General features: G+C 45.5%; 1 protein-coding gene across 5 annotated transcripts in view; it reads left to right on the top strand.

Annotated features, from left to right (window-relative positions):
* Positions 1-5,393: 5,393 nt before the first annotated feature.
* The window catches only part of TCF20 (transcription factor 20), a 130,942-nt gene continuing 117,703 nt past the window's right edge, over positions 5,394-18,632 (top strand). For 3 of the 5 annotated variants that reach the window (XR_003531086.1, XM_027664408.1, XM_027664365.1), the window contains exons 1-2: positions 5,394-5,620; positions 17,591-17,701. The gene's annotated coding sequence lies outside the window, so the exon portion shown is untranslated. The remainder of the gene's footprint in view (positions 5,621-17,590; positions 17,702-18,632) is intronic. The other 2 variants (XM_027664415.1, XM_027664382.1) reach the window with 2 other exon arrangements.

Genomic DNA, 18,632 nt, shown 5'->3' with positions numbered 1-18,632 from the left:
AAACTTCATCTCGGCTCCTGCTCTTGGGATTTCTGAATGCTTCCAGACTCATTCAGGTCAAGGCAGGGTGTGAATCCGAAGTACAGCAGCTCTTCCAGCATGGCCCTCTGTACAGACCCGCCCTTGGCTAAGGAATGTGCAAAACGCAGATGGGTGTTCTGAAGGAAACAGTTTAATAGAAGGAATTGTAACTCTTCTCCTTCTCCTTCCCAAAAGGTTTAAAATAATCTTGCTGTCCATAAAAATCAGGTTATCTATTTTGGGTTCTTGCAGAGCTAAAATGAATGCAGCATCTCTCATTTCCAGTCATGATAAGTCACTAGATAGCAGTTCTTAATTGCTTGATTAATCTTGAATTTTCAGAGCTGACAGTGCCTGTCCTAGCACTTAGAAAAGAGCTACATTTAAAAGAAAGGAGAAAGTGCTTTCTTTTTCCTTTTTTTTTCTTCTCTTTAAGCATAGCCTGCAAGGTAAGAGCATGAAATTACAGAGAGGTTTGTAACATATGTTGTCCTGAGGAAGATGGACCATTAAGCAAAGTGCAAGTGAAACAGTCAGAGGTTTGTGAGAAAGTAGGGGAGGTGATGAATTAATTTTAGCATATGCCTCAGCAATTCCTTACAAGACTATCTCAAACTCAAATGTTGGTACACTTATATTTGCGTGTTAGGCCGTGTTTTTTGTTTAAATAAATAAGCAGAAAGGTTTCTTTCATGAAGATCATGACATTTCTAAGTAGAGAAAGGCAATTTAAGTTCAACAGTTATGGGGGACTATACCCTTGTGTGCTTTGTGTATGGTTGGACTGATAGTGATCACGGCACATACCTCCCCTAAGGGGTGTTGTTAAAAAAAATAGAGACCAAATCAGAAAGGACATTCGAACTCCCTAAAGAATATCTATAAAGTTGTTAGGGCTTTTTTTTTCCCCTTCCCCTCCCAGCAACATGTCTGTGGAACATCCAGGCTGAGCAGCAACATGGTGTATCAGCCCTTACGTGGGAGCAACACATTATACTGTCAGGTCTCCTTTTCTGTATGACAGACAGGTCAGAATATATGATGGCACAGTGTAATGTAAAGGTGTTAGTGGTACTCAGGTTGTCTTTCCTATGGTAGATCTTATCTTAGTCTCATCCCTCTATTTATGGAATATTACAGCCTCTGAATTTTTTCTTTCCAATTAACTGCTGTATCTGGATGCCACAGGCTTCTTGGAAGAGGTAAGCGCTTGTCTCCTCAAAGATCTGTGTAATCCAAGGGAATGTATATTAAAACACAAGGAGTGACATCACTGCTGTTCCTTCCAGATGATAAACCAGAAAATCATAGTGATAAAAAGGAAAAATTCTGACTATACACCTCCCCCTCCCAACCCCTCTGAATACAAGACTCCCTCCAAGGTTTCCCGCATGGTTATTTTGGTCTACAAGTGTCTCCAGTAATAGTGTGGAGAAGGGAAATTTCTGCCATGTCCTGGGCTGAGACCTATTGCTCTGCAGATGTCCCAGTCAGTGGACAGTTAAACAGTCCCAAAGGCATATTGTCCTCATTTAAACCCTTCCTGCAGTCAGGGTTTCTTTAGTGGTTTCTTGTGTGCTTTGCTCCATAGTCCTGTGTGAATCAGGTGATGAGAGCTCCTCTGGGATGCTGTCTTGCAGTCTTGTAGATTAATGTTTTCTTTGCCTAATTTAATTTACATTTATATCATTTCTACTCACTCAGACAACCCTAAACAGTCTTTCTCGCTCCCTGGTGCTTCTGCACCCCTGAAGTTCTCATATGCAATTCCCATGATGCTCTTCACAGTTGTTATTTGGCCAACCTACACATGCTGTAATCCCTTCCAGCTTTTTTATCATTTTATGTTCCTCTTTTTTTTATTTCCCTCCAAGTTGTTGACATGTACCTAGCACCATGTTGTCCAGAACTGAACATGTCTTCGAACTGCGGTCTCACCACTATATTAAAAAATGGGACTATTGCCTATATCTCTGAGAAGAGGTCTCTGCCTTTACAACCCCAAATTAAATTAACTGCATGATTTTTGCTGCCATATCACATTGCAAAAACATATTAAATCTGCTGTCTACTGTCTCCCCAAGGTCTTCTGGTATTTCTGCTTTTAGTGCTTGAGCACAGATGATTCCTCTCTTCACCTCAGTTTCTGTCTTTCAGTAGCTCGTATGTTGTACCTACTGCCTTTGTAGACACGTGGGATCATTCAGGGTTCCTCTTTGAGGAACAGCAGTGTGATTCCTTACACATAAGTAAATTCTCTCTATTTTTTTTTAACATGAAATAGTCTGTCTCCATTTCCCTTCCAAGCTGTCCCATGATAATCTGCCTCAGTGCAATTAAAAGGCGTGTTACTCTTTTTGGTTTCCAGATTTTCCTATTTATAACTGTATAGAGCGCTGGCCTGTATGTTAATAATCTGCAACAATCTGTCTGAACGTCGCATTCTGAGGATCACATGTTGAAACTCTTTTTTTTCTGGAGAAAGGAAAACGCTGTTCTTTCCTTAGGAAATTTCTGTCCCAAATGTCAAGAATATGGATTAGCTTTTCTTTGCTGGGGAATGACATAGTAAAATGTTGCTTTGTGCTGGAGACTATTTCTATGGGTGGCTCAACACTGAAATTAGCTTCCCTGGGAAATAAGGTCTATCACAGTAACTGCCATTGTCCTCATTTTCTCTGGTGTAAATGCAGAGCAACATGAATAGAAGAAAGGGGAAGAAAACCCTCATGAAGCCCAAACACTTTGCTCCATACACAATTTTCTTCCTGGGGAGAGAACAAGAAAAAGAAAAAGAAAAACAAACTGTTCATGTGACAGATGGTAGTCAGATCAGCTAATGCAGTCCTAGAAGGTACTTGGATATTACGTTTAGGAAAATAATATAAGAACTGATACAGAAGGGAATACATTTTACCATATTCTACTTCATAGATAAGAGAATATGGAAGAATCGGTTAAGGCAGGCAAGACATTAGAAGTGGTATTGTAGCTGTGATGGTCTAAAGATCCTAGGGAAGCAAAGTTTGTGGTGAAAGGTAATATCTTGTATTAGATCAACTGATAGAGCTAGAAAAAGCAAACAAGCTTTTGGGCTCAGGGTCTCTTTATCAGATCTGACAGAAAGCAGCAATATTCAAGCTAACTACAGGTTAGTTACAATTGCTCTTAGTTTAATCTAATTATATTAATCAACTGGACCACTTGAGAAAAAAAAAGGAGCACCTATGAAGCGGAAAGGGGTGTGAGCAGTGACTGACAGGCTGCTGTTTCTCTGATGGAGCACGAGTGAAAAAGAGTTGTTTGTGTTGGTGACAAAGGGAGAAGTCAGCAGGGAGGCTGTAACCAGCTAGGGAGGCAACAACTCTGTTAAATCCATGAGCTGTAGTATCGAGGGATTATAAGTTTTAATGCTCAGCTTTAGCTTTTGGGAAGGTTTTGTAGGTCTCCTTTGGGGTAAAGGATTGATGGGTTCACGTTGTTGCTGTCTGACAAATACCCCCCTAATGTCCTTTACTGTCTGACTGTATGCGCTCATTCTAAGGCAGCAATTATTCAGTTTCATTCACATGGTTTCTGTAAGGGTATCTCGTGCTGGATGAAGTGATGAACTGTAGAGATTCAGGAAGAGTACATGCAGGAACAAAGAATTGCAGCATTTTGCTATGGGAGGAAGGGCAGTGATGCTGTCTGTGAAGCAGTGCTGGCATATTTCATGTTTGATGCTCTGGTGGTATCTGATTCTATTTCTTAAGTTTTCATCTGCGGATTTGCTTCCTGTAATGAGTTGTGAAAGGGAGAACCTGAAGGTTAGAAAGAGAGACACAGGAAAAAACCCCAACCTTTCAGGGACAGTAGTTTAAGAGATTTTTTATGTGTAGATTTTAGCGTGGAATATTATCACTATCAGGAGCACGTGGTTGAAGGAGGAAATGCTACAGCAGAGATAAAAATAAAATAATAAGCAGAAAAACAGACTGGCAGAAAGCTAATGTGGTCAGAAAGCTAATGTGCCAGTCCCTGTTAATTTTGGTAGCACTAGACAAATACCAAACAAACCTTGATTCCTTGAAAAGTGATTTTCCAAAATTGCTGTTGTTGCTGCCATATCTTTATTGCAGTAAATTCATATCTATTTTATGGAAGAGTGACCCTTGGTGGATAAATCAAATCACCAATGTTCCGCTCAGAGCAGGTGCAACAATATCTGCAGGGCTGGCTGAATCTCACAGCTTCTTGGTGTGTTGTGGATGGCTGCTGGTCTTATTGCATCTGCTTTATAGAGGAAGTTGGGTGCTCTGTAGGTTCTTGTGTGTGTGCTGGCTTGCAGGATGCCATTTTTTAATGTCAGTTATGGTGTCTACACTGATGCCAGTGTAGGAGCAATCTTGGGACTGAGTAAGAGCAGCAGGGAAGCTGCTCATTGAATTTGTGGTTCTATTTCATGAAGGAGTCTGAGGTTTTCTGAGCCGTCTGCATTTCTGATAGAATGTTGCCTGTGTCCTATACAAGGCCTAGCTTGGTGGTGGTACGTTTTTCAGACTTGGATTGTGAAGAAAAATGGCATATTGGGGTATAAAAAAGCTGCAGGAAGGTGATCTCTCTGCCCCCTGCTTAGAGTTTGGCAAATAAAAAGAGATGACTAAATGCCGTCTGAAGAAGAAAGCTGGATGCTGCATGATGTAGCAGACACAAAAACTTCACGTGGTTCAAAAAAAAAAATACTGAATGTATTATTAAGCAAAATCCTTTGGGAGCTGTTAAATACGGAGACCCTAGCTGTTTCCCCAGCAGGGAAGTGCGTGACCACAAGATCACCAGGTCATGGGGGAGTCATCTTGGGCAGCCGACTACTAGGGTTTGTCTGTTCAGCACTCTGGGAGGCAGGATGCTGATCTGACTCCGTACTGCTATTTCTCAGATCTCTTCTAGAGAAAACGAGGGGTTTTCCTCTCTTTCATTGCGAGCTCCAACTAGATAGCATATAATTACGTTTTTATTTACTTTCCTGACTGCTGCGGCAGGCCCAGGCCTGTGCATCAGGGCCCCAAGTGCACCACCAGCAGCCTCAGGAGGGAATAAATCCCGTGCTCAGGGGTCCGTGTTATCTCCCCCGGAGCGGGAGTCTGGCGGGGGGGGGGCGGAATAGCACAGGACGGGGCGCAGGGCCCGGGGCACCGCCCGCCCTACCCCGCCACCCCCCGCTCCAGGCAGGCAGCGCTGGGAGCTGCCCGAGCGCTCCTCTCCCTCCTCCGCGCCCGGCCCCGCCGCGGAGCCCGCCCCGCCGCCGGCTCCTCCTCCCCCGCCGCCGCCGCCGCTCCGCCAGCAGCCAGTCGGGCCTGAGACCCGCGCCCGGCTGCGGGGCCTGCGCCGAGCGCCGGCGGAGGGCGGGCAGGGTACAGGGCAGGGGAGAGCAGCGAGGAGGAACAGCGGAGACCGAGCCCGCCGTGTCACATGAGCTGACAGGACTCGCTCCCGTTCCCGGTCCCCTCCACGCAACAAAGACTCCCGAGCTCCTGTGCCCGCCGCGGGACGGGGCGGGACGGGGCGGGGCGGGGCGGGGCTGCCATGGGACCCTGAGGGCCGCCGGCCCGCACAGGTAAGCGGGGGTAGGGTGTGTGTGACCCCGGCGTGTGCGGCCTTTGCTGTTATTTCTTTTCCACCCCCCCGGGGAGGGGAACCCGCCCCCCATCGCGTCCCTCCGCCGCCTTCCCGCGTGTGAAGGGCGGGCGGGGGCTTTGGGTAGTCCCCGCGCGTGGGTTCCTGTCCTGCTCGTTAATCTCCAGTTCCTTCGTGTTACTTCATATTTTACGGCGATCAAACAGTTAAAGCCGGGGGGGGGTGTGCATTGCCACCCCTCTCCTTTCTCTCCCCTCACCCATCCCCCTTCCCTCCCCCCCTTATGGACCCCCACGTAGTGACCTTTCTGGCTGTTAAGGATAATATTAAGGCGATCTTTATTTTTGTTAAAGCGCCGTCCTGCTTACGAGTTGCCTTTCCCAAGCCAGATTACTGCTGGCGGTGGTAGGCAGGCAGCCCGTCGCCCACCGGGACTTGCCCACTGGGACCGTGGCTGGAAGTTGTTGACAGTGGCGGGGGTGCGCACGTGTGCCACACGCTCCTCGAGCCGCCGAGGTTTACGGCTGGAAACTCCCACTGGGAGGCCCGGCAGCCACACCGACGGCTGAGAAATACCCCAGCAAGGCTGGCGTCTGAAGACTCTGCTTGTTTGGGAAGCCCTCTCCCCGGGTTTTACTGCCTGTGGATGTGGAGAGTGTGACGCTTGAAAGAGTGCTGGGGGCATGTAGGTCAGGAGAAGTTTGTGGGTGGGAGAAGGGGGTCACGGGGAAGTGGGCTGGGGGTGCAGGAGGAGCTTGCAGGGAGCTGGGGCGCCAACAGTGATGGGAATGGGGGGCTGTGGACAGCCTGGGCAGGGTGCTTGGCACGGCAAGTGCTCTCCCTTCTGGGTGTGTATGGTTCAGTGTGATGCTGCTGAAGGGAACAGTGTTATGTGTGAGGGATGGTGTTTTTTTATTTTTTATTTTTATTTTATTTTTGGCTTGTGACTCTCTATGCTGTGATATGAAAATACTCTGCTCCTGGGCATGGTCAGCATCTTCCTTCGTATGCCAAGTGGCCATTGGGCTTGAGTTTTAACGAGGTAGCCCTTGACTCTGGAGGTGCCCCTTAACCCTTGTTCTGTCCAACTGGGAATGTTCTTCGGGAAGGAGCCTCCCTCTGCGCGGTTATCTTGGCTTGTGAGGACAGAGAAGAAACCGCAATTCCCTTTCAGAGGGAGATGCTTGGCCAGCCTTGATAATTGTGTTAAATATCTTCTCTTTAAGTCAGAATTAAATGTAAGTAGAGCTAGGAGGTCAGGAGGAACAAGCCACCTGTTGCCAGGTGCCTGTGAGGGCAGAAACAGTTTCTGGCAAAGCCATTTGTGTTCAGGTGGTGATGCAGGACTGTGGTTCAAGCAGCAGGAAACTGATGGCATGCCAGGGAAGGTGGTGGGGAGCGTGGAAGCCAAGAGTGTGTAGCACCTTCCAGTGCAGCTAATATGTCCCGAGGTGTTTCACAGCTCCTCTCACTGCAGGGTTTGGAAAGAAAGGGAGTACATGAGCAAAGAGGTTGAACAGATACTGCTATGAGCCTTGACTGTTCAAACACTATGAGTTAGCTCATGTGTGCTGCCTCCACCCGAGCATTTTTAAGGAGTGGCGTTGGGGTCCTTGTTGGTGTCCTTCAGGGTGAACCAGATCTGCAAGTTTATACCTGTCTTCATGTAGACTTGGACCTGGAGTTTATTTTTAATAAAGGTGAAAAATCTTATGTAGTGTGACTTCAGTTAAAGCAGCAAATGTTCCAAAACTGGGCAAAACTGTGAAAGTAGAGAATTCCAATTTTTATTGTGCATTTTTCACTCCTTCTTTTCCCAAGATTCCTGTCCCAACTCCCCTCCTTTTGCAGATGTTTCTTGGTCATGGTGGAAAACAGAAGGCAACTTGTCAATAGCCAGATCAAGTTCTGCTACTGAGGGCTGTGAATGTGACTGGTTTTTAGTGTAACCAGCTGTGTTACCAGGGTCTGGACTGGGATGCTGATAGTTTGTTTCATTTTGGTCATTAGCATCTGTAGAACAGTAATAATTATGGCTGACAACTTGTGTCTTCATGAAATATGAAAAAAAGGTTGGCTTTTTCTGTAGAGTGGATGGGAGGCTTAAAGCAAAAGTTCATTTGTCCCTTCCCTTCAAAAAAATGTGCAGTGCATTTTTGAAACTGAATCATCAGGTACAATTCATTTCAAGTATTTTAAGCTATTTGAATTTGATGCACTTTGGCCACGTGCTCAATGGAAATTGTTAGACAGTCTTGCTCAGATTTGTCCTGGCTGGGCTCAAAGAGGTAATGAGGGAATCTCCTTGCTGTGGCCCTTTCTGACCTGAGCAGAGCAGAAGTATCTTATAAGGGGTGGAATATTTTGATGCCCTGTGCTCTGAGTAAACTGGGAAAGGAGCGTGCAGGGCTCTTGTCCACCAGCCAGGCTTGGATGTGCTGCCTCCCACTGACAGACTAGTGTTACCTTTTGGCTCTCTGAGCTGTGCTTTTTCAAAGGTGTAGCGCAGGATGGGGCACATGGTGTTTGGAGGGCAAATTCCCTCCAAAGTCACTTTGTCATGGAAGTCCATAATAAGGATGCACAGATTCAGGAAAGATTATTAGTGTCTGATGACCTGGCCAGGATTGTGTAATGACACTGAGTAAGAGATAAAAGGTTTTATATCCCATAAACTTAGTTCTCGCTTCAGGGTGAACCTCAAGGCTTTTGAAAACATGTGAGTTTGATGGCTTTCTGGTGACTGCAAATAGGTGCAAACAGTAATCACTTGAAATAAGTCCTTAAAAAATAGGAACAGACACAGGTACAGGCTATAGGCAGGAAAGTTAAAGAAGAGCTAATTGCTATTTTTTGGTGTATTTTTCAAATCACATTTAATCCTGCATATATGGTTCTGTGGGTGACCCAGCAGCTCCAGCAGTTTATTCATTTATTTAAAACAGCTTTGTAGTTCACCTTGAAAACCACTTCCTGCCATATGGTTATATTATTTCCCTATGCCACATTTTTTGCTAATTATCAAGACCATTTGCTTTAAAATAGGTGTTTTTAATTTCACAGCCTTGTCTGCCTCTCCTGCTTGATCCTGCCCTGGAGTCAAGAGGCTGTGTCTGTTCATTCTCCATGGCAACAGGCTGTGATTTACTTATTTCAATTTAATTAAAGAGCAGATATCAAATTCCAGGCATCTTATATGTTCCTTATATTAGAAAAATATCAGTGGATCAGTCTCCACAACAGATCTACCAACCTCAAAAATAAAATTCGCAGCCACTGGTTTCTTTCCCAGTCCATCCCCTTTGGAAGAGTTTAGGAGAGGGAGGAGTGCTGTGGCCTGTCCTCAAGTGGAGCGGATGGGGGCTGCTGGACTGGGATCCTGGTAAGAGTCGAGTTCTGGACTCCTGTAGCATTGCTGATTACATTGGGGTGCCAGTTAAAACCTCAGCCCATTATGTCTCCTCTCCTCCTGCTGATGTTGTGCAGCTGTTGGGAGATTTTGAGGCTTGATGGTCGGCATGAACACCCCAGACCTTGACTGGAAAGGGGAGCGTGGGTTGTGTGCTCTGTGCATGGACTCTGCTGGGCAGGCACTTTCTGCAGCAGCTACATCTGCTGAGTGTGACACCATTTCAGGCTTGAGTAAAGGGCACAGTGGGCACAAACATCGGCACTTGCTGCAGTGAAAATGCAGAGAATGGCAGTTCTGCTAGAAAAGTGGTTATGTTTTATCAACTCTCCCCGTGTGAGATTTTACAAGTCCAAATCCTTTGGTGTTGTGTTTTTGGTCCATCTTGAAGCCTACCTATTTTTTGATGCGTGCATGATACGGCTTTTGGTTTTAAGCTGGTCACAGCACAGAACCCACAACGCCCTGTTGGTTTAAGCATGCCTGGCATTTATATGCAGACTAGAAATGAAGGCCAGTTTTCCAGGCTCTGTGGTTGTACAAATACTAGTTTGTGTTAGTCAGGGATAAGGAAGCATATGAGCAATGACAGGCAGTTGCTGGCTAAAGAGAGGATAGGGTCAGGAGAGGACCTTGGGGGTGGATGGAGGAGCGTGGTGAATTTACTAACCTGCAGGTGTTAGGTTTGGTAGTAAATGGACAGAGTGGAACCTCTGTAATTAAGGAGTGCCAAAATTAACACTCCTTTTTGCCTTCAATACCAACACCCCAATTCTTAATAGGATTACTTTCCCTTGAAGGGACTGTTCAGATGACTCAGCCTTTGGAGTACCTGCGTGCCGGTGGTGGTTGCTTCCTAGGAGAAGTTGTATAACTAGACTCAAGTGCTATTTCTGGGCTCTGTTAATGTGTGGAAGAAGACAAGTTGGCTGTGCATTTTTATTAAGCCTCAAGGAGCAGTTATCATCAGAAGAGTGCCTGCACAAAACTGCACCTTTGGATTTTTTTTTCCCCTTAGTGTTGCTACTCCTAGTGCTTTTTCATAGTCACAGCTGGCAATTCTAACAACAGACGTAGGTTCTTGCTCTTCCTAGCCCTGCCAAAGCCCATGAGGCTACGTCAGAAAATATTAGATTCTCTCCTGGCTTGCTTATCTTCATCGATTGAAATTATGTACAGAGTTTCTGGCTGAAGATTCCTGGTGATCGCGCACCAACTGGGGAGACCTTCTCCGAGTCCATGAAGTTAGCAGTTAAGCATGTGTTTACTAGTAAAGCTGAGCATGTTTGGTCTGTGAGAGGTACATCTGAAATCTCATAATGTTGTTCCTAATAAAAACAGAATAAAACAAAGCAAAACCTCAAAGCAAGCTTTTGTTTGTTACTGTATTTAAGCAGATACATTCAAAGAATTTATAGTCAACTGGCAACATTCTTAATTCTTTATTACTGGTTTTACTAGGGTACAGGCATGATCTGTATTCTTTAAGAGTGCATCTGTTCCTCTTGCTTATCCAGCTTTGAAGTAGACCTCGCTGATATTAATTTCTGTATAGCCTGTAACCTCATCTATAAAATGGAGGGAATACTTCATACAGGCAGCTGTGAAGTTACATTTATTGTCTGTAAATTGCTTCTAGTAATTGAGCAGAGGAGGTGGAGAGGAATAAAGACAGTGGAGTAATATGGGCTTTTTTTTTTAATCAAAAAAACTGCATTATTTTTGTTCATCTGATGATATAGAAGCTAATGGGGAAAGAAAAATGCACCCTGAAACTAATTGTTAAGTTTGTAATGAAAACAGACAATTTTTTAGCATAGTGATGAAGGCAGCCATCTTGTTTGATAGTAACAGAGTCCAATTTAGAAATAGGGAGAATTATTATTGGAAATCCTGCAGTACCTCTCATATTTCTGTCTGGTTTGGGTCTGCTCAGTTTTAGTATTGTTCTTTATCTACATGGCTACCTTCATCGTCCAGTTCATAAATGCCTTGGTAAGGAGAGCTTAATAGTAGTTAAAACTACCTGGTTTAAGATTTTTAGCAAACACCTCTATTGCAGTTTTTTCAACTAGGCCCCTTGTTTTGTACTGACCAGTATTTTTGTTGGATGAAACTGCAGTTTCGCATGGGTAAAGAGGGAATTTCTTGCTGTGGCTGAACCAGTGTAACCACTTGCTCATCCTAAGAGGGGTGAGCAGCCTTACTCCTGGCTCTGGCTATATTCCTTGCCTTGTGCCTATTCTGGTGCTAAATGGATCCAGCTTGTTCAGCTTTCAGAAAGCTGACTTGCCCAAAACCATAAAAAAAAGTGAATTATTCTCTCCTGGGACAGAGAGCTGAACCTGCTCACCAGGTTCAGGCTCGTATCAGAGCTGCCACGCAGGAGGGGCGATATTTGTTTTGCCAGCAGTGAAAAGTAAAGAATGAAAGAAAGGTGAAAATAGCCCCCCCCCTTTTTTTTTGGCAGCAGTGACCTATTAGCCTGGTTCAGTTGTAATGTGAAGCTTTGCCCTCAGCCTTCGTTTTCAGATCCCTCCCTTTCCCTCCACGCCTCCTCTTTTCCCCTAGGATATACTCATGTGCCTCCAGATGCTGACTTCATTCCCAAACAGTATTTTCAAAAGGGGAAAAAAAGGGAAAAGGTTGAGTTTCACTGCCTCTACAATAAAAGACAGACTGTAGTTCCTGAGAGCCCGTTGCTATGAGCCTAAGAATTATTATTATTATTAGGCTCATATATTATTACTAAAGGGCTCAAAAAATAATAGCCATAATCCTTCCTTATGAGGAGGCAAAAGGAAACTGCCTGCTGAGTTTGTGAAAGTTCTTCCCCAAACCCGGTGATGGAGGCTGTTTAGACTGAGGCCCTGGTGCTGATGGGATCAGGTGGTCTGGGATAAATGACAAGGGAAGGGAAATGTCTGGAGAATTTTCTGCATGCCGTGTTGAGCCAGGCCTGGAGTTGGGTACCACAGCACCAGGAGGAAGTCTTTTTATCTCCAAACTGTGACTTGCATTCGCTCCAGGTGCTATGGCCTAACTAATTTTCAGGCACTAGCAGAAATTGGGAAGGCCTTGTGAGACACTGCTGTGGTACTGTAGAATGGCGCTATCTTGCTCCAGGGGTGCAGTGAAGCCAGGGATGTGATGAAGCTCAGACGCCAGGGGAATTGGCCAAGGCAAACTTTGCTTCTGCTGACTGGCACGGATAGCATTTCTGCCTCAGCCTTTTATTTTGATGGGTCGGTGTATCTGCATTAGCCCTTGCTGCCTGTGGGGAAGATGTGTGTCCAGGGAGACACATGCCCAAGAGTCTGCTTAGCAGGGGCACAGTGCACATCAGAGTGTGCATTTGGGAGACTAGACAGAGGTGTCTGCTGGCCTACAGGAATTGCCTCATGGCTGAAGAGGCAGATATCATGCCTGTCTGGTGAATTTTATACAGCATGAAGGTGAAGATGATGTCAGTGAAGAGCAGTGCCAGAGGCAGCAGGATGCAGTGAGCCTGTGCATGTGTGGACTGACCCAGCAGCTGTACCTGTCAGGAGGGGCAGGTTGCAATCGGTATGGTACGCAAATTAGAAATGTTTGTGCAGCCATCTTCAAATAAGGAGAGTCACAGGGAGGGACGAGGGAATTTGCTCCAACTTGAGAGTTGTTAGAGATTTGTTTCATGCTGTACTGCAGTTGGTTGGGTTGGGTTTTTTAAGCATTTAAACCTAAATTCTTCTTGTTGGTATTCAAAGACATTATGGCAAGAGAAGGATTATTGTAGGGTTGTGTTGCTTTGCATGGTAAGATTATACACTGGGTGGCTGTTACAGGGGGTTTGTGTTCCAAGGATGGAGTGAATAAAGGAAAGAATCAGTGCATTGATATTAAATAATGATGCCACTGGATATGCTGAGCACAAAGTGTCTTTGTTTTCAAGGATATATATTTTTTTTAATCTGACACATTTATAAGCCAGCTGCAGTATTTTTTTTAAGATACATTTATAAGAGATGGAGCAATATAGAAAATGGTGTAAGTAATCTCATTGAGAAGTGTGTTTTTCTTCCATCCCCTTGCACATGCGTGCAGCCTCTGGGGAAGATGTTAGCGAAGGAGCTGGATAATCAGGGTCTTCTCTGGAGCTGCCATTGTTCTGATTGATGCAGTGGGTATTAGCTGGGGAATGTGTACAGATGCACGGGCTGTCTGGGGTTTCATCTCTGCAGTCTCCCTTTTTTTCAGTCCTCCTAGATAGAGATATGTATCCTGGCACTTCAGTCTTCCACCTACATCTCTTTTTCTTCTCCTGTAAATACTTGCTGATTTTTTTGTGTGTGTTGTTCTTCTGGCAAATCTTCAACTGTGCTTATAATGGGTGACTCTCCTCCTTTGCTGCATAACCTGGCTCATGATGAGGGCTGTTCCTGTAAGCCAGTCTTTTCCTGGATCTCTTTGCTGAATTTTCATGCAATCTGACCAGTCTGGGGGCAGCTTCTCTGCTTTTGTGTTGGTTGCTCTAGCAAAGATCCAGGTATTGAAGTGGACTCCAGCAATGCTCCAGCTGTCCTTTGGAGCGCGAAGGAATGCAGTGAAAAAAGTAGCCATTTCGGGGTCCTGTTTGTCCTTAGACTGGAAATGCTGAGGGCACGAGAGTTCCCATGTAGGACTGCAGTAATTAAATAGTACTGGGGGGAGAGGGAGTAGGAGAGCATGTGATGGTCATTTCAGATAGATTAACAAAGAGAGGCTATTGCAGTGCCAACAGAAGACATCCTAATCTGGAGGTTCCTAGCCAGGAAATATTTTAAAAAGCTATCCCAGAGAGTGAGAGGGAAGCCTGATAGGTCTGTCCTGTAATTAATTGCCCAGATACCACTGGAGGAGCAGCTTGAAGAAGGGAACTCATATGTGAGCCGGGTGTGGCGTAGAGAGGGAAATGGGAATTTCCTGACTTTTGTTTGCAAAGCTCAAGTGTAGAAGGAATTTTAGACATAATAGGTGGAAAGAAGGACTAAAAATTAATAGGTAATTCCAAGTTGTGGTGTTTTTTTGGTGTTTTTTTTTTTTTTTTTCACTGCGTGCTCCTGGCTAGTGTTAGCTGAACATCAGTTGAAGCAGTACAAAGCATGCTTGGGAACTGGAGACATTAAGCAGAAAGAGAGAGCGAATCTGATTAGCTTTGCTTTTCATGCATTAAGCAGAAAGATGGGCTGAAATGTGATTGCAAACAGATAATAGCAGCAGGCTCCTGAGGCACCACCACGACCCAGCATATGGGGTGATGGATCTAACCATGCCATAGAACTGTTTCTCGTAATAGAAGCTGCTTGTTTTTATGTTGTGGTTTCTGTTGTACTTTCTAATTATCCTATTCATCGCTGTCTGCCATTTTGAGCCTGGCCACGTGGGATGGCTCAGCCCCCTGGAATGTGTGCTCTGTCAAGCACTTCTGCCCTGAATAGTAACTGTAGCTCTGGTAGCCAAAGGGTGGGAGGGAAGAGGTGCCAAGGCTCAAGAGTCCTAGCTATTTTTCCCCTTATTTCCAAGAATAAGGGAAGTAACAACTGCTGCTTTTGCCATGCTGAGAAAGATGAGTGAGTGCTGGGTGTTCCGTGTGAAGTTCCTAACTTCCCTCTGAACGTGCAAGTATTGGGGTTCGTTGGAAGAAGGTTTCTAGTGACCTGAAAAAAGGGGCATCTATCACTACTACTTATAAACAATAAATAAAAGCTGGCCTTGCTACACCAGTCACTTTTTTGGCACAATAGCAGAGATCCTGGAGCCACTTCCAGCCTGTGGCCTCTCCTCCACACAAAGCAAAGGCAGCAGAGAGAGCAGAAGCTAGGCTGGCAGAAGCTAGGCTGGTGCAGGCTGCAAATGGAACTGACGATAGAGCATCCAACATCCCTGCCTGCTGCTGGGGGAGTTTTCTGTGTTGACGTGGTGATCTCTTCCCCAAAACAGCCTGCTTTCTCTTCTCTCCATCCAAGACTTTAATTGATGGAAGGCCTACAGAAACATTTCCAAAGCTGTTATGGATCGGGGGAATGCAAATAGAATGGGAAGAGCAGACCTCTCCTTAAAATGTCTGAACAAAGCACAGTAGCAAGCAGCTCACGTGTGTGTGTGTATATATGTATTTTAAGGCTAGAAGGGGTGGGTCAGACTAGTGTTTCTGCGACCTTTTCTCAACTGCATCTTGCCTTTCCTGACTGCTCCTTCTCCTTGCCTGTCAGGGGACTTCCACTTCCTTCCTGCTGACCTGCAGGGCTGCAGGCAGCCTCCCTACCCTTGTGGCAGCTCCCAGCTCTGGCTCTGAGCCCAAGCTAATAATCCTGACAGATTTTACTGGCTTGTGCTCTGCTCCATGCCTTGCTGTAGGGGAGATGGTGTGTGAGGCTGTGGTTTGCATGACTTTAAGCATCACACTGGCCCTGGGGAAACCCAAACCTCGTAATAAGCACCGGCTGAGCCTCTGGTAGAGCCTGGCTTTGCTCAGTGAGGCCTCTTGCTTCCCTACCTGCAGGTGACCGACTAGCACAGATGTCATCCAAACACACCTTCTAATTGTCCCTGGCTGGCTGGATGATTGTCAGCAGTATGGGGTTCGGGTGGAAGTAGGAGGTGTTGATAGCCAGGAAAGGAAAAATTCATCATCTACCAGAGAAGGGTAATGAAGATCTCCTCTCACCACTCTCCCCACGCATCAAAGCACACTTAAAAAAAATAGAGCACTCATCTTTGACCCCCATTAATGACTGGCTTGGTCTGTGTAAGAGTTTTATGAGTCTGTTGCTGCTCCCACAGAGTTTAATTATTTAGAGCGTGAGGTGGAGGTTTGTGCTTTCACTGCTGATGGTCCAGGGTTCAGGCCCTCCTGGCGGGACAGGGGGTTGGTTACAAAGGCAGGCTGGCTGGGAGTGCAACCGCTTGCTCTGAGGAGCCTGAGGGAGGCACGGGCTGCAGCTGTGTGGTCCTTGTCACAGGGAGCATATCTTTCCCATTGTGTGAATTCCATGTGACTGTGTCATGTTGAATTCAAGGTCTGTGTCCTTATCTTCAGGGCCCTTAATGGTCTGGACCTGAGATACTTTAAGTGACTACCTGAGGCTCCTGGGTGGGCACACTTGTGGCAGATCCTGCTTGTTGCTGAGACCCCTGGTCAGTGCTAGAGGCTTCAGGGGCTGGTGTAAGACTTTGGCAGCAATATCTGATTTATCAGCCCTGGGCTACAGGCCTTTCCCATTCCCAGTGGTAGCATGTCTTCGCTTGCCTTCTTTCTGTGAACAGACCCCTCCTGTTTTCCCCAGATTCTGTTCTACACTGTAGCAACCAGTTTTCCTGCTGTAGGATCCCATCTTCAGACTGCTGCTAGCTTCACTTTGCAGTACATCAGCTTGTTCTTGCCTTTTCTACTTCTTCTCACCCAGCACTTCTCTGCTGCTAATCATCCTGAGACTTGGGAACACAGAACAGATGTAAGGAACAACCAAAGAACAACACTGATGTGTCCTTTGTGCAGCTCATGTTCCCAAACAGGCAGCCGGTCAGCTGCCTGATATCCTGCTGACCATTCAGCCAGGTTTCCTCTTCTAGTGGGGAGATACCTGGCTCTAGGCTGATTGAATGGGATATGGGCTGATGTGTCAGCTGGCCAGCTGAAGGGTCACACTGATGATGCTCACCTTCTGGCTGCTTCTGGAACGGGTAAATTCCTCTTGAAATTGTGCCACCTCTTGCGTTGGTGGGTCCATAGGGCTTGCAGTGCTCATCAGTGCTGAAATGAAAGAGCAGTAACTGTCCAGTGCAAGACTGTAAGTGAAGGCTTATTTCAAAGCAAAAGTGGTTGGTATTGGTGGATCTGAGTTTGGCTGATAGCCAAATAAATGTATGGATGGACTGCGCAGCCTTATTTGATGTGGAAGGTTCACACTATATTTCTCGTACCATGCACATCAATACTGAAAATGCCTATCACAGCAGACACCAGGAGCTAGCAGGTCACCTGGTGCAGTGCTGCTGCTGAAGGCTGAGCTTTTTGTGCATGCTGGGGCTCGCTGCTGTGCTCTGCTGCCATTTCTTACCACCCTGAGCTCAGGGACCACTTGAACCTTCTCCTTCTCACATCTGCTCTCCTGCCATCTCCTCATGCATGCTTGATCTCCTGTTTTCTGCTATAGCAAGGGCCTGTGCAGGCTCTTGGTTGCATGCAAATGGGCTCTTCATGCTATCCCTATTTAGCCTGGTTTATATGTTCCCACTCCTTTCCCTATTCCTATTTCATTTCCTCTGGTATGGGACTAATGTTCCAGGTTATGTTGGGAGATTGGATTGAGCCGAGATGGCAGAAAGAGGGTGGAGGGGAGGAAGGGGCTTATACTGATAGATGTGAGTTTATGTCGTGAACTCAATCTTTAATATGTTGATTATTGTGGGTCTGGCTAAATCAGCTGGATCTGCTAGACAAACGTGTGTCCTGCCTCCATATTCTACTCTGTTTTTCTATTTTTTCTTTGTTTTTTTTTTTTCCTTGAAAATTAATAGGATTCTACCCATTGATGATTAAAACAACGCCTGGAGTTTTGGAATGGATCAGATGCATCAATCAAATGTTACTACATTGCACCCAAAGAGAGGAATGCCATCCAGCTGGGGGTAGGGTTTGCTTTTTCTTTGCCCCCATCAGTATTTAGAGTTATTTGAAACCTTTTTTTGTTTTTAAATGCAAGAACTTGTAATAGAAGGTGTTAGTTTTCAAAATGAATTACTTTATTCTGAGAAAAATTGACCGCCTTTTCTTCTTTTGTGGATATGGAGCAACGTTGTACCTCTTCATATTCAAAATGTTGTTAATAATCTTGAGGCTTTGCAGGGCTTTGGTAAAGAAAACATTTCAGTAACCACTTCAGATATTTTTGGAAGAAAATTTTCTGTTTTAAATGAAAAGTAAATCTATTCTGATTAGTAATAAAGATGAAAATAACTTTTATTTTTTCAGAAATGTCAAAGTTCAAGTCGTTTGTCCCAGTTCTTGAAATTAATGTAAAACAGACTAATACCCCTGCATAAACTGTTCCCCTTGCAAAAAAGGAGAGGAAGTGAATAGATCAGTAGGAAGCTGCAACGCTTTGTGTATTGCTTATGGGCATGGGGCTACTCTGGCAGCAGGTATAGCATGAGACCTGGAATGAAATAAAAGGTTGGTGAGAATGTGAATCTGGAGCCTTGCACGGGTGTAAAGCACAGGTTGAAGCCCGGGAAGCAAAATGAAGTAGCTTTTTGGCTCCCCTCCACTTGCTAGAGCACAGCTACCCATTATCCTCTCACTAGTATTGGCCCTTGGCTGTCTCAGCAGAGAGGCTGCAGAGACAGAACGCTTACCTGGCTCCCAGAAGTGGGATGGACTTTCCAGGTCAGGCATGAGAAGATGCGTGTTAGGATTTGTGTCCGGAAGTAATGCTGTTCCAGCGTTGCTCACTTGAAATTTGAAGCTCCTTATGCTTCACGTAAATTTCCTGTTCTTGTTAAAATCACTTTTGCTTTAGAAATGAAGGGTTTTAAAGCTGAGGGTTTGACAGAGCATGCT

Source organism: Corapipo altera, unplaced genomic scaffold (assembly GCF_003945725.1).
Source record: "Corapipo altera isolate COAL_440 unplaced genomic scaffold, ASM394572v1 1, whole genome shotgun sequence".
NCBI classification, from domain to species: Eukaryota; Metazoa; Chordata; class Aves; order Passeriformes; family Pipridae; genus Corapipo; species Corapipo altera.
This window is presented reverse-complemented; position numbering and strand designations above follow the sequence as displayed.